This window comes from Chiloscyllium plagiosum, chromosome 6 (genome assembly GCF_004010195.1).
Source record: "Chiloscyllium plagiosum isolate BGI_BamShark_2017 chromosome 6, ASM401019v2, whole genome shotgun sequence".
Classification (NCBI taxonomy): domain Eukaryota; kingdom Metazoa; phylum Chordata; class Chondrichthyes; order Orectolobiformes; family Hemiscylliidae; genus Chiloscyllium; species Chiloscyllium plagiosum.
The window spans coordinates 54,671,809-54,694,791 of record NC_057715.1 but is presented as its reverse complement, the minus strand read 5'-3'; positions in this window follow the sequence as shown (position 1 = coordinate 54,694,791).

The window sequence follows — 22,983 nt, the reverse complement described above, 5'->3', positions numbered from 1 at the left end:
CAGGGGTCAAAATGGATTACGGCTTCTCTGCCACACTGAACGCACAGTAAGAGGTTTCCTGGAAACAGAAAACTAGGCTGGGAAGCTTTTTCTCTTTCATGAAATTGGTCACTAATTGAAAAATCCAACATTCTCCAAAGTAGCTGTTGTCTGACTGGTATAAATCTATAAAGAGTATCTGCAGAAAGCAAGTAGTTTTCACAAAACCAGTAACTTTCAAGAATTGTTTTATTTTAAACCATTTCCACTGCGTCCTATCATTGACCCTTTCAAAGAAAAATCTAATCATTCAAATATCTTCAAACTCAAGTCCACAAAAATGATTAAGTCTGAAGCCATCAAAACTCTGGGTGTGCACACGTGGCCCAAGGCCATGTGCTATACATTCTGTCTTTTTTTTCTCAGGTTTAGTAGATAATAAACGTTACTCTTTCTTCACTCAAAAAATCTCATGATTAGCTTCTTTCTACTGCAGCAGATATTAGTTAACTACATTTACATTGGAGAGAGATACAGCCTTGCACTAAAAAGAACACAAACATTTGTTGTGGTTAACCTGACATGCAAAATTGAAAAGAGGGGAACCAACTATCCCCTCTTCACCTGGTTGTAATAAGTGCTCTCAGCGTTCATGCCAACATCTATATTTGAACATTTGCAACAGTGGGAAGAAGTGACCTCAATTTGGCATATGTTGTTAGGAAGGTCCCTCTTTCTGATGACAACTCCATCAAAACCCTTGATGGCTTCACAGTCAAACTCTAAATCTCCAGCTGTTAAGTGTGAAGGCATTCAGACAGATTTCAATCACACCACCTCATGGGTTATGTAGGATTCAAAGAGGGTACATGCCGACATAGATATGACTAACTGGTTCTGCAGTGCTTGCCAACCTTCCTTGAAATCACTTGGTAACCTGACTTCTCAGGATCAGGATCAGAAGAAGGGAGTAGGATAGCCATAAAATTGCAAGCCAGTAGTACTTCAGATTCTAGTAGGTCTTATACACAGCACCAATGAGAATGGAATCTCAAGATGAAATTCACCGATACAGACACCCACATATCAGAATTGCACTATTAAGCAGAAAGGAATGTCACAGCACTGGCCTCTGAAAAAGAAACATTTGCACAATTATCAACAGGGAATCAAAATATGTCACCCCCTCAGTTTGAAGCTTTTACATGAGTGCAACAGCAAATTCTCTCAAGATTATGTTTTGAAGAAAAGTCATGAAAACTGTTGTAGGTTACTTCGGTTCCTGTAGCATCAAAGATTTGAGTCTGAAAGCTCTGCGCAAAGCTGTGATATTCTTATTGTTGTTAGAGAGAAAGTGAGGGCTGCAGATGCTGGAGATCAGAGCTAGAAATATGTTGCTGGAAAAGCGCAGCAGGTCAGGCAGCATCCAAGGAATAGGAGAATTGACGTTTCGGGCATAAGCCCTTCCTCAGGAAGGGCTTATTGTTGTTAGACAATGGATTTTAGTATCAACTTTTTGAGGATCATTAACCTTTTCAATATATTCACTAGTATGATGTGGGTGTGCATTTCCCTTGAAAATTAACACTCTGGTATGTTTTAAATGCATGGATAGGATAAATAGATAAGGTCTTTTCCCTGGGGTGGGTGAGTCCAAAACTAGAGGGCATAGGCTTAAGTTGAGAGAGGAAAGATTTAAAAGAAACCTAAGGGACAACTTTTTCACACAAAGGGTGGCGCATGTATAGAATGTGCTACCAGACGAAGTGATAGAGGTAGGTACAATTACAACATTTAAAAGGCATCTGAATGGGTACATGAATAGGAAGGGTTTAGAGGGACATGGGTCAAATGCTGGCAAATGGGACAAGAGTTATCAACGTTATCTGATCAGCATGCACGGGTTGGACTGAAGGGTCTGTTTCCATGCTGTACATCTCTATGATTCTGTGATGCGAAATATGTCTTGGCATTATACTTATACTCCACAAACAGTCCAAGATAGCTTCCCAAGGTTGTGGAGTCAGATCACAAAGAAATTGAAGCCAGACATTTTTCAGTCAAATACTCATTGTAAGTGTCAATGTGCAGTAATAAAGAATCAGCTACAAAAATTAACAGCTCACCGCATACATATAGAATATTTCAAATTCTTGCGTTTGTCACCATTAGGTTTCAGCTAAACTTTGCAAATATAATAAATTAATGTTTATCAAATAAATTTGTGGTTTTTAAAACTGTTCGATTTTAATAGCACATGATCAATATCATGCATTCTCTTCATAAGCAGAGGACACTGACATATCCAGTAACAAAAAAAGCAGAATTATATATCTATTAATTTCATTGTTCCCTAGACCAGAGGCAATTTCTGTTGCACCAGAAAAGACTGAACTACCTTTTGGACTCATCATAACTAAAGCAAACGACAGATATCAATTAAGTGCCTCAAAGAATCTCACATTTTGCAACTAATAAATATCAGCCAGTCCTTCCTGATAAGTAAGATTGGGTACTGATGGAAGAATGAGGGCAGATTGATAACACTTGTAGTTATTTAGTAAAGCTAGGAAGCCCCGTTCTGCTACTTCATATATAACAGAAAGCAAAATTGAAAATAAAACCAAAAGAACTGTGGATGTTATAGATTAGAAACAAAAGCTTATTCAAATCAGAGGGGTAGCCATGCATACATGCATGGGCCCTAGTTATACCTGTCTCTTCATGCAGTACAAGAAACTTTCATTGTTCCAGGCCTATTCCGGAACCCAAACACAACTCTTTCTCCAATGTAGGAAGGATGGAGCTTTGGAGAGGGTGCAAAGCAAATTTACCAGGATGCTGCCTGGACTGGAGGGCAAGACCTATGAAGAAAGGCTGAGGGAGCTAGTGCTTTTCTCATTGGAGCGAAGAAAGATGAGAGGTGACTTAATAGATGTGTGCAAGATGTTAAGAGGCATAGATAGAGTGGATAGCCAGAGATTCTTTTCCAATGGCAGAAATGTCTATCACAAGGGGGTATAATTTTAAAGTTATTGCAAAAAGTTTAGGGGAGATGTCAGAGGTAGGTTCTTTACACAGACAGTGGTGGGTGTGTGGAATGCACTGCCAGCAGAGGTAGTAGAGTTAGAACATTAGTGATATTTAAGCAACTCTTGGAAGATAGTATAACAAAGGATGTGCAAGTTAATCTGATCTTAGAGTAGGATAAAAGGCTGGCACAACATCAGGGGCTGAAGAGCCTGTACTGTGCTGTACTGCTCTATGTGCTATGTTTAATCATCAATGCTGCTTCCACTCTTGCTCGAAATTGAAAAAGTTCATCAATTTCATTTCCAATTTCCACCTTGTCCTCAATTCACCTGATCTGTCTCAAACACCTCCCTTCCCCTCCTTGGCATATCTGCTTCCATTCCTGGAGATAAACTGGCCACTAATATCCACTATAAACCCACTCCCAACTTCCAAAACCAACTTCCACAGTTATCTGGACTATACATCCTTGCACTCTGCTTCTGTGAAGGTTCCATTCTATTCCCCAAGCTTCTCTGTCTCCATCACATATGTTCCAATCAGGCCAAAGGAGCCTCCAAAATGTCCACCTTCTTCCTCAAATGGGGATTTCTCAGCATCGGTGTCGACAGGGCCCTCAACTGGGTCTGACCCATCTCCTGCACTTCTGCCCTCACTCTCTCTCCTCCCTCCCACAACAATGGAAGGTTTCCCCTTGTCCTTACCTATCATACCATCAGCATCCACCTCCAGAAGATCATCAGCTAACATTTCTACCACCTCTAGCGAGTAGCCAGCGAGATGACATATGTTCCCCGCTCTTCCCTTGTCCACCTTCCACAAGGTCTGTTCCCTCTGAACCGCCCGTGTCCCCTCTTTCTTCATGCCCAACATCCCCCAACAGCCACAGGGCAATTCCCCTGCAGCTGGCAAAGGAGTAACACCTGCCCATTCACCCCCTCCCTCCTCAGTATCCAAGGGCCCAGGTGAAGCAACACTTTGCCTGCACTTCCCACCATCTAGTCTACTGCATTTGCTGCTCACAGTGTGTCTCCTCCATATTGGGAAACAAAATGTAGACTGAGTGACCACTTCACAGAACATCTATATGCTGCCTGCAAAAAAGATCCTGTGCTTCCAGTTGCCTGCCACTTTAACGTGCCACCCTGCCCCTCAGCCAACATCTGTGTCTCAGGCTTGCTGCAGTGCTCCAACAAAGCTCAATGCAAGCTGGAAGAACAACACCTAATTTTCTGCTTGGGGACCCTTCAACCCTCCAGACTCAATATAGAGTTCAATAATTTTAGGGCTCGAACTCTCCCATGGTGTAGTCCCCAACCCCACACACCAGGCCTTGTTATCACAATTTGCCATTACACACTACCTATTGTTAGCCACTAATACACTCTCTATTAACACTCTCGTAGCCAGATCGTTATCCTCTCCTTTGTCTGTCTAACTGTCCTTCTCTCTTTTTGGGCTATATACCGACCTATTGTTTACTCTTTACCCCCTTCCCCCATCCTATCTTCTGCACATAAACCAACACTTTCTTAGCTACTATCAGTTCTGAGAAAGGGTCATTGGACCCAAAGATTAACTCTGATTTCACTTCATAGATTTGCCAGACCTGCTGGGCTTTTCCAAAATTTCTGTTTTTGAAATAAATTTGAAAGTTTTGCATCTCTTTTGTTTTTAAGTCACAAAGCAATTGTTTTAAGGACACTAAATTACCTGAATATAGTAAATAGCATTCTAGTTTAGATGCAAACATTCTATATATCCATCCGCAATCAGGATTATTTGAAGACTACTTCTTTCTTGAAAGGAGGTCCTCATTCATTAGAATTTTTTAGATGCAGCTAATCCTAAACCTTAGAATGCCATGTTGAAATGTATATAGTCATCTTATTACAATATTAAAATGAGAATCATGCTTTCCAGACAGCTGTCAGATGATAAAAAGGCCAGATCAAATTAACAGTTGTCCAGAAACTTGGTTACCATTGCATATTCTTTCTGAACTTACTTTATTTCAAGATCTTTTATTGTTGATAAAGCGTTTTAGGAAATTGAGGTTTTGAAGGGATGTTTATTTAAAAAAGAAAGATTCCAGTTGTTAAGTTAAACACATGTTGAATTTAGGCTCCATCATGCCTGTGTTCTAAAAATAATTAATAAATTACAAAGATTAGCAACTCTGAAATGAAAGAAACAAGCTGATTGTAAAAGTTAACAATAACAAAAATCTTCCTGCAATGCAAATCTTTTCATAGTGACCAAGAGCTATAATAAAATACAGGTACCAATGCCTCTTTGGATCCTTCGTCCCCACTGACTCCATTCCTTCTTTTAATTCCACCTCTTGTCATGTACTCACTATAGCCTCTGACCTTCTGCTTTTTGCTGTTGAATGATCTGTGCTCTGCAAAGTACCTAGTTTCATCCTTTATGCCTTCACCTCAATATTTTTTGTCACCGCATGATATTAACAATTCTGTCACCTCTTTGCCCAGTTCTTTGGACGGGAGTCCTCTTCCCACTCCAGGAACCCTTTCATCCCCATCCAATAGTCTCATTCCACCTGCACCCTTCTGTTTTGTTCTTTTATCTGCACTTGATCCCTTCATAAAGAACAATTGACATGACATCAGACACTATTTTTTGCTCCCTTCACCCAGTCTAATCCATCTCCTTCTGAACTTGCAAGCACTCCATTCTCTCATGTCAAACCCTGAATATGAAACCAAGGCTTCTGACGAAGGGAGCGCTGCATCGTTTGGAATGCCAGCCACTACTTTGAAAAAATGAGTGCCTATTTCCTTATCTGGTCCTTTGTTTTCTTGTTTGCATGGGCTTGTTCTCAGCAAAAATGACCTATTTCCTGCTAGTCACAACTACCATTAACCCCTATGTTTTGACCATATCACTTCTCTTTCATCTATTTCACTTGTCTACAACTATTAGTATTTCTTTTATCTTTTGCTCTGGGAAGTCTCATTATCTGTTCCACTTATTCCTTCATTGCCAATAAGGTAAGAAATGATCATTTCCCAGTCCCCTTCATTTCTAAAGAAGAGTCATATCAAATTCAAAATGATACATTTACTTCTCTTTCCGTAGATACTCCCGCACCTGCGGAGTTCCTCCAGTATCCTGTTTTTTTATTTCATGATTTGGAGATGCCAGTGCTGGACTGGGGTGTACAAAGTTAAAAATCGCACAACACCAGGTTACAGTCCAACAGGTTTAATTGGAAGCACTAGCTTTCGGAACACTGCTCCTTCATCAACCACCTGATGAAGGAGCAGCGCTCCGAAAGTTACTGCTTCCAACTAAACCTGTTGGACTATAACCTGGTGTTGTGTGATTTTTAACTGTTTTATTTCAGTAATAGAAGAGCTGTCCAAACCAGATCTGAGTCCAGTCCTGGCATCGGGAACATTCAAATGGAGACAATTAAGGTGAAAGAGTCATGAGACTAATCTTTAACATAAAAGGGACTAATTTATGAGTAACTACTAAAGAAATGAAGTAAAATTAATGAAATAACTGTATGTTTACTATTATGCAGTCTTAAAAAGGCACATTTTGTTTCAAATTAAACTGCTATAAACTAGGGCAAGGGTTTATACAATACAATTGAATACATCAAAGGAGCAGGCCTTTAGGCCCACCAAGCCTGCGTTGATTCCAATCCTTCTTTAGACCTGCTACTTATTGCCCATGACTATTCACTCTATCTATGCCTCTCATAATTTTGTAGATATCTATCAGGTTGCCCCTCAATCCGAGTTTATCCAACCTCCTTTCATAATGAAAACTCCCCAGACCAGTCAACATCATGGTAATCCTTCTCTGCACCCTCTCCAAAGCATCCACATCCTTGTTGTTGTGTGGCAACCAGAACTGCATGCAATATTCCAAATGAGGTCTAACTAAAGTTTTGTACAAATATAACATAGAGTCATAGAGATGAACCGCATGGAAACAGACCATTCAGTCCAACTCATCAATGCCAACCAGATATCCTAAACTAATCTAGTTCCCATTTTCCAGCACTTGGCCCATATCCCTCTAAATCCTTTCTATTCATGTATCCATCCAGATGCCTTTTAAATGTTGCAAATGTACCAGCCTCTACCACTTCCTCTAGTAGCACATTCCATGCATGCACCACCCTCTGCGTGAAAAAGTTGCTCCTTACGTCCCGTTCAATTTTTTTACATTTTAAATTTTAAACAAGTTCTCCCTGAGTGCTCTTCCTCTTAACTGTATTTGCCTTAGATTTAAGCTCTTCCCCAGTGTCTACACTTACTGACCTCCGGTTCCCATCACTTTGCCATACAATTTAAACCCTCCTGAGTGGCACTATAGAATCTCCCCACCATGATACTGGTGTGCCTTCTGTTTGGACCCAACCCCTCCAACCGCAACAAGGAAATGCCATCCCGTATTCCCAATTCCTCCGCCTCCGCCGTATCTGCTCCCAGGAGGAGCGGTTCCACCATAGAACACACCAGATGGCCTCCTTCTTTAGAGACCGCAACTTCCCTTCCCACGTGGTTAAAGATGCCCTCCAACGCATCTCATCCACATCCCGCACCTCCGCCCTCAGACCCAACCCCTCCAACCGCAACAAGGACAGAACGCCCCTGGTGCTCACCTTCCACCCTACCAACCTTCGCATAAACCAAATAATCCGCCGACATTTCCGCCACCTCCAAACAGACCCCACCACCAGGGATATATTTCCATCCCCACCCCTCTCCGCCTTCCGCAAAGACCGTTCCCTCCGTGACTACCTGGTCAGGTCCACGCCCCCCTACAACCCACCCTCCCATCCTGGCACTTTCCCCTGCCACCGCAGGAACTGTAAAACCTGCGCCCACACCTCCTCCCTCACCTCCATCCAAGGACCTAAAGGAGCCTTCCACATCCATCAAACTTTTACCTGCACATCCACTAATATCATATATTGTATCCGTTGCTCCCGATGCGGCCTCCTCTACATTGGGGAGACTGGACACCTCCTAGCAGAGCAGTTTGCAGACGTCCTTGAGATCTCAATGAATGGCTGTTTTTCCAAGTTGCTTTTTCATTGGACACTGGTTCCTGAGCTGGAGACAGACAGGGAGAGAGGAACTTGTAACGTCATTGCTGTTATTTCTTTCCTTCTCTGCCTTTTTTACTTCAAACTAGTTCTTTGATATCGGTCCATTTATGTTTTCCTGAATCTGTTCCATTGTCCTTCTGAGTTAGCAGAGCACAGCAATTCAGGCAGCATCCGAGGACAGGCAAAATCGACGTTTCCACGCTTCAGGCTCTCTGCCTTTATTCCTGATGAAGGGCTTTTGCCCGAAACGTCGATTTTGCCTGTCCTCGGATGCTGCCTGAATTGCTGTGCTCTTCCAGCACCACTGATCCAGAATCTGGTTTCCAGCATCTGCAGTCATTGTTTTTACCTCTTTCTGTTTTGGTGCAGCCTGTCATTCTTGTACAGGCCCCACCTTCCCTGAAAAACATCCCAATGATCCACATAGCTGAAGCCCTCCCATCCTCCACCCTCTCCCAGCTCATTACCCATGTATTCACTTGTATTCTCTGTCATTCCTCGCTTCAGTGGCACGGAAATGAATCCTGAGATTACTACAAAGAGGTCCTGCTTTTTAGTTTAAATTGTCTTAGCAAGAGTTTGTTACTATTCCTACCTATGTCATTTGTGCCAATATGGACAATAACTTCTGTTTGTTTAGCTTGCTGTTTCAGCATGTCTTGTATCTGCTCAGAGGCATCCATGACCTGGCATACCATCCCGGAGTCTCTTCTTTAACTACAGAAGAGCCTATCTTTGTCCCAATTGAATCTTCCATGACTAATTCTCTGCTATGCATTGTCCCTCCCCTCGGTACAGCAGGACCAGCTGTGGTGCCACTGCTCTGGCTCCTGCTGCTGTCACCTGAAAGGCCACCCCCCGGATCAGTATCCAAAACAGAATACTTGTTTGGCAGGGGAACAACTGCAGGGGACTCCTGCACTGGCTCTAGCAGTTACTCCCATTTATCCTCCTGTACCTTAGGTGTGACCACATTTCCATAACTTCTATCTATGACCCTCTCTGCCATTTGTGTGTTCCTTAGTGTGTCCAACTGCAACTCAAGCTAATCCATTCATTGCGTGAGCAGCTGAACCTGTGTACACTTCCTGCAGAAGAAATTATCAGGGATGCTTTCAGCATCCATGCTTAACCACATCTCACAGGTGGAACACAAAACCCCACCAATTGATATGACTAACCTTCTATTGGCTACTTAAAGATTAGTTATTACTTTATAACAAATAGTGCCCTTTAACTTATTCACTAACTGAACTCTCTGCACTAACCAGAAATGAACTAACCGTACTAATCCATTAGAAAGACTGAGACACACTTACCCTGTACTGTTGTGTAATTCCTTCACCATAGCACAAGATGTTTACCACTCTGCTTTTGCACTGTTTTATACTGAGTTTACAGCACTGTTCAAGGACCATTTAATACCGAATTCTATCCAGCCTATTTCACAGGAAATCTGACTCACTCCACAGTCCTCCCAGTGTGGTTCACAGTGATGTTGACTGCTGCACACTCTTCCCAGTCCCTTCTCAGTTTAGATGAGCTCAAAAGAACAACTTATAAAAAATAATGTGTGCACGTGCACGGAATAGATCTTTGGAGGAAAATTCTCTAGGTCACAAGAAAAGACTGGGATGATGTTATGGGAATAGCATGGGGTTTATTTTTGGATGTTTAATTTAAGAGGGCCTGTATTGCTCTCCTTATATTTAATTACTTTTATGGCCTAATGATTAAATGCCATTATGTCAGAAGCATCTTTCTTTAATGAGAACTTAAATTAAGTCTGACCTTTTAGGTAGATGTAACAGATTTCATGGTACTATTAAAAAGGCAGGTAAATTCTCCTGCTGTCCTGTTCAACATTTATCTCTTAACCAATATTATTTTGTATAGTTATTCATTTTATTGGTGGTTGTGAGGCCTTCCCATGTATGAGTTAACAACAATGTTTCATATCTACAGCAGTAACTGTAGCTCAAAAGTACTTCATTAGCTGTGCAGCATTTTTAGATTGGCGAAATAAATGACAATTTTTTTTCTGGTGAATTCCAAGCTAATTTTACATGTCTTGTGTCCAACACATTCAGATGACTAATCCTTTGATGTTCAAAGCACAACTATACTTGGAAACAAGGATACAGTTAATTAGAACTAATCCTGTACCTGTAAAATTCTGGAAGTTTCAAAAGTAGCATGCTTTTCATATTTACTCATGCCGTCAAAATGGGGTGTTGGTCATTGATAATTGAGATTAACAAAATATTTTCAAGAATAAGTTTACAATTAATCAATTATTTTGTGAAAAACTTGAATCTAACTTGAAGAGAATTTTTTTCCTTTACAAATGCGTATATGGTGTGATGAAAGTTGTCTGATTGGATTTAAAAGAATTGAAATCAGTCATTCTGAAACCACTATGCAACAGAGAGAAGAGAACGTGTGGAATCTTAAATGAAGATTTTTTTTATTGTGCTAGTTTTATGACTGAGAGGGTAAAATTAAGGGATTTCAGCTCATTTTTGGTTCACAATAATTAAGGACTGATTTTTACTTGAGGAAATGCAGAGGTTGGATGATTTTGAATAGTTTTGTGAAGAGCACAATCTAATTTCTATTTTAGAAAGGAATTAGGACATTTCACGGAATAAATTATTTCAGTAGAAAACTGGTTTGAATAATTTCCAGAAATCAGCAAATAAATAAAAAATTGAAATTTTGGTTTTTGGAGCATTTGAATAAGAGGATTTCACATTTCACAGAGAAAATGAAACTGGGCAGAAGCTGTTGAATCAAGCTTAAAGATTTGTAAGATGGGGTAATTTGTCTGGATTTGACATCATATAGTGGGGAATATGGAAATAGATGGAAACTTTGCTGTGTATTTTAAGATCACTCAAACTATGTTCTATAGTTAGAAATCTTGGTTTGTTTTACTTTATCATTTTTACTTTAACAATAAAACAGAAGTTTATTTCATAAAGAATTTTGCAACCTTGTGTACTATGATTCAGCAAATGGCCACTACATCAAAATTTTAAAACTTGATCGAACAAGCCAAGTTTCCTTCTGAGATCAGATTTGTCCAGTAGTAACATCAAGGGATCATAACAATGGAAACATACATTAAGGATCTATGCAGTCAGTAGAAAGGACAGATTACAGATGGATGTGTCAGTGAAAGTACCTGCTTGCTTATTATTTGATTTAGGATCTCTTCAGTTGAAATAAAATGGGGGAAGAATTGTCTTCACAATAAACAGACCAAGGAGCGTTATGTAACAAAACAGATCTTTTGAGCTTTTATGTTCACTTCTCTATGCGAGAAGCACTAATCCCAACCCTGATAATCTTGTGCCTTTCCTTTTTTCTGTTTTCTATCATTGGAAGCAGTTTTCTTTGTAAAACATTCCATGCTCCAACAACTTTTTAAAGATGTTACAAATAACCCCTCTTTTCACTCTCATTGAGTATTAAATTGAGTATTAAGTTGCTAATGCCCAACGGGAAATTGTCATTCCCTTTTCAATATCAACATCTCACTAAATGTGAATGCCTCTGTTAAATTACCTCTTAGTACTCTATGCTCCAGTGGTTATGTCCTATAGTTAGGATGGAATTATTTTTAAATGGTAATACCAAATAAGCAACCTGTTGATGCTTTGAAAACAATCCACATTACAAAAGAGAAGGTGCGGGAGATCTTAAAAAACATAAAGGTTGATAAATCTTCAGGGTCTGATCAAGTGTATCCCAGGATATTGTAGGAAGTTACGGAACAAATTGTGGGGCCTCTAGCAGAGATGGTTGTATTATCTGCAAGCACGGGTGAGGTGCTTAAAGACTGGAGGGTAGCTAATGTGCATTTATTTAAGAAAGGCTTTCAGGAGAAACCTGGGAATGATAGATGGTGATGGGTAGGTTGTTGGAGGGGATTCTGGGAGATAGGATTTAAATGCATTTGGAGAGGCAAGGACTGGTTAGGAATAATCAGCATGGCTTTGTACATGGGAAATTGTGTCTCAAAAACTTGATTGAGTTTTTTGAGAACATAACCAAACGAATTCATGAGGACAAATGGTGGACACTGTCTACATGGACTTTAGTAAACCCTTTGACAAGGTACTGCATGGTAGACTGATTACAGAGGATTCAAGGAGAACTTGCCAGTTGGATATAAAATTGACTTAACTGTAGGTGGTGGTGGACAGTTGTATTTTAAACTGGAGGTCTGTGATCAGTGGTGTTCCACAGGGTCTACTTTTGTTTGTCAATTATATAAATGATTTAGGAGACATGGTTAGTAAGTTTGTGGATGATGCCAAAATTGATGGTAAAGTTGACAGTGAAGAAGGTTATCTAGATTACAAAGGAATCTTAATTGATAGAGTCAATGTGTTGAGGAATGGCAGATGAAACTTAATTTGGATAAATGCGAGGGGTTCAGGGACCTACGTCTTTGAAAGTTGCATTGCAGATGGACAGGGTGGTTAAGTAGGTATTTAGCGAACTTGCCTTCATTGTTCAGATCATTAAGTATATGAGTTGGGATGTCATGCTGAGATTGTCCAAGATGTTGATAACACCATTTTTATATAGTTCGGGTCTCCCTGCTACAGGAAGATTATTATTAAATTGGAGCGGGTTCAGAAGAGATTTACCAGAATTCTACCAGGACAACGGGATGCAATTATATGGAGAGGCTGAAACTTTTTTCATTGCAGCATAGGAGGTTAAGGGTGGTTCATATGTGGAATAGCTTGCCCAGAGGAAGTAGCACATATGGGTGCAGTTACAACAGTTAAAAGATATTTGGGCAAATACATGAATAGGAAGGGTTTAGAAGGATATTGGCCAAATGCAGGCAATTGGAACTAATTTTGATTTGGAAACTTGGTCAGCTAGCATGAACAAGTTAGACTGAAGGGTCTGTTTCCATGCTATGTGACTGTATGACTCTCTAATAGTGAAGCGCAGGCTCCAGTTCATCATCTTGGTTACAGATTTCCTATTGTTCACTTTGTATTCCTGTCCCACAGTTCATCTGCGCTATCTCAAATTTCTTCATTCTTGTGAATCTGCATTGAACTTAATGGGCTATCTATAATAGGACACTTAAAATTCACAGACCCCCCTAACCAATACTTTGTATAAATTTACCATTACCTCGTCCCACTTGTACACTCTGCATTTGCTTATACAATTCCAAATGCAAAAGCAAAATGCTGCATGTGCTGGAAATCTAGATTTTAAAAATGCTGGAAATTTTCAAACAAAAGCAAACTATTGTGGATGCTGAAGATCTGAAGTAAAAACAGAACATTCTGGAAATATTCAGCATGCCTGGCAGCATCTATGGAAAGAGAAATAGTATTATTGTTTCAAATTAAGGCCTTTTTTCCAAGCAGTTTAGAAATGCTATCAGACTTCCTGAGTGTTTCTAGCACTTTCTGCTTTTATTCCTAAATACTGTTTGCTTCCTCCAAAGTTAATTAAATTTTAGTAAGCCATCTGAATATATACTAACTTTATTTCAGTTGATGTAATCTAACTGTTTACCAATTATATTTGATAGATTGTTCTATTGTGATTCGCAAAATCTTATTTTGTCCACTCTTCAGTCCATTGCACAATGATCACTTCTAATAATAGGATTCTTGGCACTACCATGCCTTTAAACACTCAGATTTACATTAATCTTGCTTCAACAGTGACTAGGCAGTCTGTCTCTATGTTCTATGGTTTATTAAGCTTTTTGTTAAATATCATACTAAAGATAAAGGCAATCTGTTGAGCAGCAACATGAAAATCTCTTAAATGTCATCAGCTGTGGGAAGCTTTGTGTTCTGTAGTGCAATGCTGTAAATACAGTTGAGATAAAATTACGTAGATCTCAAAAGCACCAAGAAATATTCATATATTCATTGATGGAAGAGAACAAATTCAAGCAAGTATATTTACAGATAGAAGATACAATAAATAAAACAATAGCAATGGGAATGACTGTATTTGATGAGACGCAATTGCTGACTCAAAACACAACTGACAAAAAACTTGATTTGGTTTGTTGTTTTATATGAATGCAAGGTGTGGACCATACGAGAGAGAGAGCAATACTCTGCACAACTTTGAAATGTGAATTTGGAAGAGAATGAATAGGATCTACTTGACAGAAAATGTAGCAAATCATGAAGCAGCGCTATGGAGAGTGAAGGACAAATGTAGGAAAAGGCTGAGAGTTTTGGCAGGGTATATATTAAGATGCAATAGTCCTGGAAGAAGTATTATGGAGAGATGTTTTGAAGGAAAAGGAGAGTGAGGAAAAATGTATCTAATAGAAGATTATTTGATTGATGGAAGCTATTTTTCAAAAAAAGTGAATAGCACAATATAGAGATTGTAAAGATACCTAAGAGACAAGGACATGCCTTCAGTCAGAACATATGTGATATTAAGTCCTGCTAACTGCTCATTTTTATTTTAGCAAGTTGCTTCAGTATCCTATCTAAAGTGGCCACATGAAAAGACATGATGGATTCATACAGTCTTAGCATTGTACAGCATGAAAACAAATCCTTTGGTCCAACTCATCCATGCTGACCAGTTATTCTTAACTGATCTAGTCCCATTTGCCAGCATTTGACCCATAACCCTCTAAACACTTCCTATTCATATACCCTCCAGATGCCTTTTGAATGTTGTGATTGTACCAGCCTCCAACACTTCCTCTGGCAACTCATTCCATACACACACCACCCCACAGAAGTTTCCCCTCAGGTCCCTTTTAAATCTTTCCCCTCTCACCTTGTGCTCTATAGTTTTGGACTCCTTTACCCTGGGAAAAAGACCTTGTCTATTCACCCTATCCATGCCCCTCCTAGTTTTATAAACCTCTATGAGGTCACCCCTCAGCCTCTGATTCTCCAGGGAAAAAGCCCCAACCTATTCAGCCTTGCCCTATAACTCAAACCCTCCAATTCCACAACATCCTTGTACATCTATTCTGTAAAAGCTATTTGAATAACTAAGCATTATCAATTTTTAATGCTTACTGTTAGTATCACTTCTATTTTAATACTTATACACACAATGAACCACATATCTGAGTACATGTAAATTGAAAATTTTCAATTCCTACATGATATTGCAGGAATGTGTGGTGTAGAGGCATTCCTGTAAATAACATTTTTACTAAGAGATGAGAAGAAGCCAATCGAATTGTGACGGTAAATGATCCTTTAATATTTCTTAAGCAGCAAATAAATTTCCTTACCCAGACTCTCAATTGTCAAAAGATCATTTGAGATGTAGAGTAAACCCCTTTTGTACTGGTTACTTCAACAACAAACAAGAGGAATCTGTTTTTTAAGTTATGTGCGAGATGCATTGATATTCACTGGGATGATAATGCATTAGTGGATTTCTGTTGGGCCTAAGGGTGGAAATATTTGATAATATAATCTTGGTGACAATTTAACTTGAACCCATGTGATGAAATGAACGTAGCATCAACAGAGAATCTGGTGGAAGACTCAGACCTTTTTGCATTTTTAAAAACAGAAGCACAAGAGCAGGCAAAAAGGAAACTTCTGGAGTGTTTGAGTTCCTTCAAACTCAACGTTGTACAGTATAGTTGAGGATATCCACCTTTCTGTACTAGCTAGGAGAGTTTTGTTGAATAGTTAATAAGAATTCTATTTCATTATTGCAAGTACATACATACATGTCTTACATTACAACAGAAATTGTAAGCATAACAGATTCTGCTCTGTCTCCTACTAACTCCTAGCTTTCTGTCTTCCCAATCCTCATGACACCAGAACTTAAGATTTAAACCATTTCAGGATTCATAAAGAAAACTGACAATACTGTAGCTGCCATTATGCAAGAAGTCATTAGTGAGAAGATAGGGCACAGTGGACAGAGAAGAATGAGAATCAGAGCTAGGACCCCAGGAGCAACAGCATGTTGATCAAACATTATTTAGGGAGATGGACTGTATTCCACCCAGATCCACATAACATCAACTATAGAAAACTTCCTAAAGCACTTCAAAAGAGAATTATCAAATGAAATTCTGTGTCGCATGAAAAATTAGGAGAGCTGATCAAAAGCTTGGTCACAGGTAGAGTTTAAAGAAGCATCAGGAATGTGAAGGGGAAGACAGGAAAATAAGTTTTTGAAGTAAATTATAAGGTTTAGTGCTAGGCTGCTGAAAGCATATCCACCAAAGGTCGAATTAAGAAAATCAGATGCATACAAGACCATCACCAATTCAATACTAGCCACAAATACGATGGTGATCAAATCAACAAAGTTGCAAGTATGGTCATGTGTTTGCATTCTACTCATTTCATGCCCAACAAAACTGTGCAATGGATTGCTAAATTATGCTAAATTATTAAATTATACTAAATTAAACTAGAAAATGTACACAGTACTCAAAACTGCTTTGGTAAATCATAGAGAGTCATAGAGATGTATAGCATGGAAACGTGAGAGGCTTAATAATCGAGTTATTGTACTGATAAAACCCAGATCTGAGCATTGTTTCACTGAGAAGGAGATGGCATGTGAGAATGTGAGAAAGCTGGATCTGTCAAGTAATAAAGTATTATATACCGAGTATTATCCATAATGAAAAAACAACACTGATTCTGACAAAATTTCAAAGACATGTTTTCAGTTTCACATCAATTATATTTTTTACCACATTATTTTAAATTTAGATGCAAGATACTTTTATTAGATTGGCCTGTCATCTGCAGACTTGCTTATTTTAATATTGTCCTGGGCAAATTTCAAACTCTGTTTTAAATCTGTCTTTTTCTCTACTTTCTCCAACCTATAACAACAACCATTCATCTCCATTGATCTCTGTGGTCCTTGCATGTCAACATCTTAAATGTCCTCAAAATGTTTTTAACATGAACAATTTCAGTAGTTCCAAATGTGACTAGTGTTCCTCTATTTACCCATTTGCTTTTTCACTGTATGGCTTGTGAGTCCGTCACCACTTATATGTTTATTAAAATCATAGAATCATAGAGTTGGATTTCAGTAAGGCGTTCAACAGGATTCTCCATAGGACACTGGTTAGCAAGGTAAGATCTTATGGAATACAGGGAGAACTAGCCATTTGGATACAGAACTGGCACAAAGGTAGAAGACAAAGGGTGGTGGTGGAGGGTTGTTTTTCAGACTGGAGGCCTGTGACCAGTGGAGTGCCACAAGGATTGGTGCTAGGTCCTCTACTTTTCATCATTTATATAAATGATTTGGACGTGAGCATAAGAAGTATAGTTAGTCAGTTTGCAGATGACTCAAAAACTGGAGATTTAGTGGACAGCGAAGCAGGTTACCTCAGATTACAACAGGATTTTGATCAGATGGGCCAATGGGCTGAGGAGTGGCAGATGGAGTTTAATTCAGATAAATGTGAGGAGCTGCATTTTGGGAAAGCAAATCTTAGCAGGACTTATACACTTAATGGTAAGGTCCTGGGGAGTGTTGCTGAACAAAGAGACCTTGGAGTGCAGGCTCATAGCTCCTTATAAGTACAGTCGCAGGTAGATAGGGTAGTGAAGAAGGCATTTGGTATGCTTGCCTTTATTGATCAGAGTATTGAGGAGTTGGGAGGTCATGTTGCGGCTGTACAGGACATTGGTTAGGCCACATTTGGAATATTGCATGCAATTCTGGTCTCCACCCTATCGGAAAGATGTTGTGAAACTTGAAAGCGTTCAGGAAAGATTTACAAGGATGTTGCCAGGGTTGGAGGATTTGAGCTATAGGGAGAGGTTGAATAGCCTGGGGCTGTTTTCCCTGGAGCATCAGAGGCTGCCCTTATAGAGGTTTATAAAATTATGGATAGAGCAAATAGACAAAGTCTCTTCCATGGGGTGGGCCAGTCCAGAATTAGAGGGCATGGGTTTAGGGTGAGAGGAGCAAGATATAAAAGAGTCCTAAGGGGTAACTTTTTCACACAGAGGGTGGTACGTGTACGGAATGAGCTGCCAGTGGAAGTGGTGGAGGCTAGTACAATTGCAACATTTAAGAGGCATCTGGATGGGTATATGAATAGGAAGGATTTGGAGGGATATGGGCCAGGTGCTGGCAGGTGGGATTAGATTGGCTTGGGATGTCTGGTCAGTGTGGACAAGCTGGACTGAAGGGTATGTTTCTGTGCTGTACATCATGAAAGAAATCCTGAAAGAAACTCTTAAGGTGCTCCTATTTTTAGAAGAGAATAAAATAAAAAGAAAACAATAACAAATGAAACACAATTGAAGTATTTTCTCAGTTTTGAATACATCACTTTTTATAAGCTATCTCTTTAATGGTGGCATTCCTTATAGGTTCATTAACACAAAACACACATCTGTAGTTTATTTTATAATTGTTTGTTCATGGGATGTGGGATTCATTGGCTGGACCAGCATTTAGTGCCTATCCTTCCTTTACCTTGAGAAGATGGTGGTGACCTGCTGCAGTCCAGGTGCTGCAGGTAGACTCATAACGCAGTTAGAGGGGGAATAACAGGACTTTTTCCCAGCAAAACTGAAGGAACAGTGATATATTTCCAAGTCAGGATGGTAAGTGGTTTGGAGTGGATCTTGCAGATGGTGATGTTACCATGTCTGTCATTTCTGACCTTGTGATGGAGGGAATGTCATTGATGAAACAGCTGAAGATGGTTGCACCTGGGACATCACTTTAAGGAACACCTGCAGAGATGTCCGGGAGCTGAGATGACTGACCTCCAACAACCACTACCTTCTTTTAATGTACCAATTATGATTCCAAGTATCAGTGTTTTCCCCCCAATTCCTATTGATTATAGTTTTGCGATAACCTCTTCGAATACTTAGAATTTCTTAGAACTTAGAATCTTTACACTGACCCTCCAAAGCGTAATCCACCCAGACTCATTGCCCTACCCTACTACTCTACATTTTATCCCTAACTAATGCACCTAACCTACACAACCCTGAACATTATGGGCAATTTAGCATTGCCAATTCCTCTAACTTGCACATCTTTGGACTGTGGGAGGAAACTGGAACATCCGGAAGAAACCCATACAGACATGGGGAGAATGTGCAAACTCCAAACAGTTGCCCGAGGCTGGAATCGAACCCGGGTCCCTGGAACTGTGAGACAGCAGTGCTAATCACTGAGTCATCATGCCGTATTGATGCCATATTCATTCAAGCATAACCTTAATATCAAGTGTGTCACTCTCACCTCACCTCTAGAATTCAGTTAAGTCAGCTTAACTGGGGTCAGAAGCTGAGCGACTGAATGTCGGTGAGCAGATTATTGCTGAGTAAGTGTTGCTTGATAGCACTGTTGATGATTGAGAGTAGAGTGATATGTGGTAAATCGACAAGTTGAATTTGTCCTGCTTTCTATATACAAGACATATCTGTGTAATTTTCCACATTGTTAGGTAGCTGCCATTGTTGTAACTGTATTGGAACAGCTTAGCCAGAGGTGCTGCAAGTTCTGGAGCACGTCTTTAGTATTATTTCCAGAATGTTGTCAGGGCCTACAATTTTCAGATAGCCAATGCCTCCAGCCATTTCTTGATACACATGAAATTGGTTGTAGAATGACATCCATGATGCTGGAAGCCTCTACAAGAGGTTGTGATGGATCATTCATTTGTCAATTCTGGCTGAAGATTGTTGTGAATACTTTGGTGTTACCTTTCGCACTGATGTGCTGGGTTCCTCCATCATTGAAGATAGGGATATTTGTGGAGACTTCTCCTCCTCCAATCAGTTGTTCAATTGTCCACCATCATTTACAATTAGATATGGCAGTGCTGCAGACTTTAGTCCTATCTATTTCTTGCTGTTTGGCATGCAAGTACTCCTGCTTTGTAGCTTCACCAGGTTGACACCCTTCGGTCCAACAAGTCCACACCAACCCTCCGAGGAACGACCCACCCCCCTACATTTACCCCTTCACCTAACACTACAGGCAATTTAGCATAGCCAATTCACCTAACCTGCACATTTTTGGACTGTGGGAGGAAACTGAAGTATCCGGAGGAAACCCACGCAGACACGGGGAGAATGTGCAAACTCCACACAGACAGTTGCCTGAGGTGGGAATTGAACTCGGGTCTCTGGCGCTGTGAGGCAGCAATGCTAACCACCGTGCCGCCCGTTGGAGTACGGTTTGTCTGCAGCTGATGGCCCACAGTGCCCTGTCTTGAGATGCTTAATTTATTCAAAGTCTGTCCCATTTAGCACAGTGATAATGCCACACAATATGATGTAAGGTATTCACAATCTGAAGGCAGAACTTCATCTCCACAAGGATTGTGTGGTAGTAACTCCTACCAATACTAACTTGGAGATATGCATCTGTGGCAGGGAGGTTGGTGAGATTAACGTAAAGTATCTTTCTTCTATTGTTGGTGCCTTCACCATCTGCTGCAGACCACTGTGCCAAATTTTCTCTAAGGATTCTCTCTGCTCTAGTTATGAACATCATTTTCCTCCTCTATATCCCTTCAAGCCTTCTGAGATCATCTTACTCATGAGACCCATTACCTGCTCCCATGGAATTATTTACAGAGAACTGCCGGCATTCAACTTGCATTCTGCCTCCCACATCTTCTGATGTGGCTAATGGTTCTCTCTCCTCGGGTACTGTCTCCTAATCCTTCACATCGGTCTCAATTCCTAACTCCCTTTCGGTTCCATGAGTATACTGTTGCCTTCCAAATCTGTAGTCACCTTAGTGAGAACTCCATATCTTAATCCCTCCAGTCAGGTTTCTGCACCCTGCTCCTTCTTTAGTACCAGACAGTTCTCATCACAGTCACAGCTGACAGCTAATGTGAACACAGCAAATAGCTCTCCTCATTCCCTTGACCTGTCTACAGCCTTTGAGACAGCTTGCCTCACCATTCTTGTTCAACAACTCTCCACTTTCCAGCTGGGTGGAGCTGCTTTCATGTCGTTTCATTCTTGTCAAGTAATAGTCGTAAGAGTTGGAGAGAGTGACGGATTTGGAAGAGTCTAGGACAATAGCTTCAGTCTTTCCAATACTTAGTTTTGAGGAAATTACTGTTCGCCCAGTACTAGAAGTTAGATAAGCAGTCTTTGGCACGGAGACAGTGACTGGGCAAAGAAGAGTTGATTTTGAAGTATGGATGTGTGTCTTAAGTGTGTCTGTGAAAGCTAAAGCTGTTTTCGGATGTTGTTTTGGAGCAGATAGCTGAAAAATAGGATAGATCCTCAAGGAACACTAGTAACTGTGTAAGAGCAAGAACATAGTATATAGGAACAGGAATTGACAAGTTCATGGCAGATCTTCTGCCTTAACACTATTTTTCCACACTATCCTTATATCTTGCAATATCTTTAACATGAAAATAATTATGTATGCCTTGAATATGCCCAATGCCTGAACCTCTAGAGACCTCTGTGGCAGAGAATTCCAACAATTTACCAACCTTTGGTAAATTCTCTCTCATCTCAGTCTAAGTCACCTTTTTTTTATTGTGAGATTGACCCTCTCAAGTCTAGCCTCTTCAGCCAGGGAAAACATTTTTACTGCATCTATCTTATTTGATATAGCTAAAATGTTCTATATACTTTCAGGATCTGGGACATTTTCATTCAAACAATACACTTCTTCAGTTATGCAAATTTGTAAGGGATTAAGTGTCATTTTCATTTTAAGATTATTGAATGTTACATTAAAATTGCCTCTCTTTCTTCTAAATTGCAGGAATAGTTGGTCTAGTCTTCCCAATCTCTCTTGATAAGACAATACTTCTATTCCAGAAACCAGTCTGATGAACAGTTGCTACAATAAAAAAAGAGTGCTGGAGAATCCCAGCACCTGTGGAGAGACAAATACTAATCCACTGTTATGAAGGGTCACTGGACTCAAAATGTTGACTGCGTTCTCTCCAGAGTTGGTGATGTTCTCCAACAATTTCTGCTTTTGTTGCATATTGCCAGTGTTCTCAGTTATTTTTTTGACTAGCTCATTATGACTCTTCTTCAGAATGTTCCTATTTAGGCTATGTCGCCTAAGCCTACTGGGCTTGGGCAGCACAGTGACTCAGTGCTCAGCACTGCTGCCTCACAGTATTAGGGGCTCAGGTTTGATGTCAGCCTTGGGCAACTGTCTGTGTGTGTTTGCACATTCTCACCATGTCTGCATGGGTGTCCTCTGGGTGCTCTGGTTTCCTCCATCACAAAGTTTCAACAGTTGAAAGATGTGCAGGTTAGATGAATTGGCCATGCTAAATTGCCCCATAGTATCCAGGGATGTGTAGGATTAGTCATGAAAAATTGAGGGAAGAGGAGTGGAGTAGATGCTCTTCGGAGAGGTGGTGTGGGCTTGATGGGCCAAATGGCCTGCTTCCACACCGAAGGGATTCTGTGATCTTGCTATGTATGATAGTCTACACAATAGAGATTCCCTCCCTAATTATTTAATGTTTCCAAAATTATACTAATATGATATAAATAGCTAAAATAATTAAATCTAGCGTAAAGTTTGTAAATATATACACTTTCTGTAGACAGCAACATTTTATAGCTGATCTATCCATTATACTGACAGAATTACTGTAAATATATTTTGGGAACAGCAAGTACCAGAAGACATCAATAATGTAAAGCTGTGCAGTCAATAAGACATTGCCTCACACCACTTGTGTGCTTTTGGCTGAAACCATAATTCATTTCCAGAAACAGTTGTTAAAATTTCTATACACAATTTCTCCTTTGTTGCCACACTTCTCTACAAAAGATTCTGTAGGAATAGATTCTGTTCAAATTTTCTATTGGCAGTCAAAAAGTGTGGTGCTGGCAAAGCACTGCTGGCGAGGCAGCATCCAA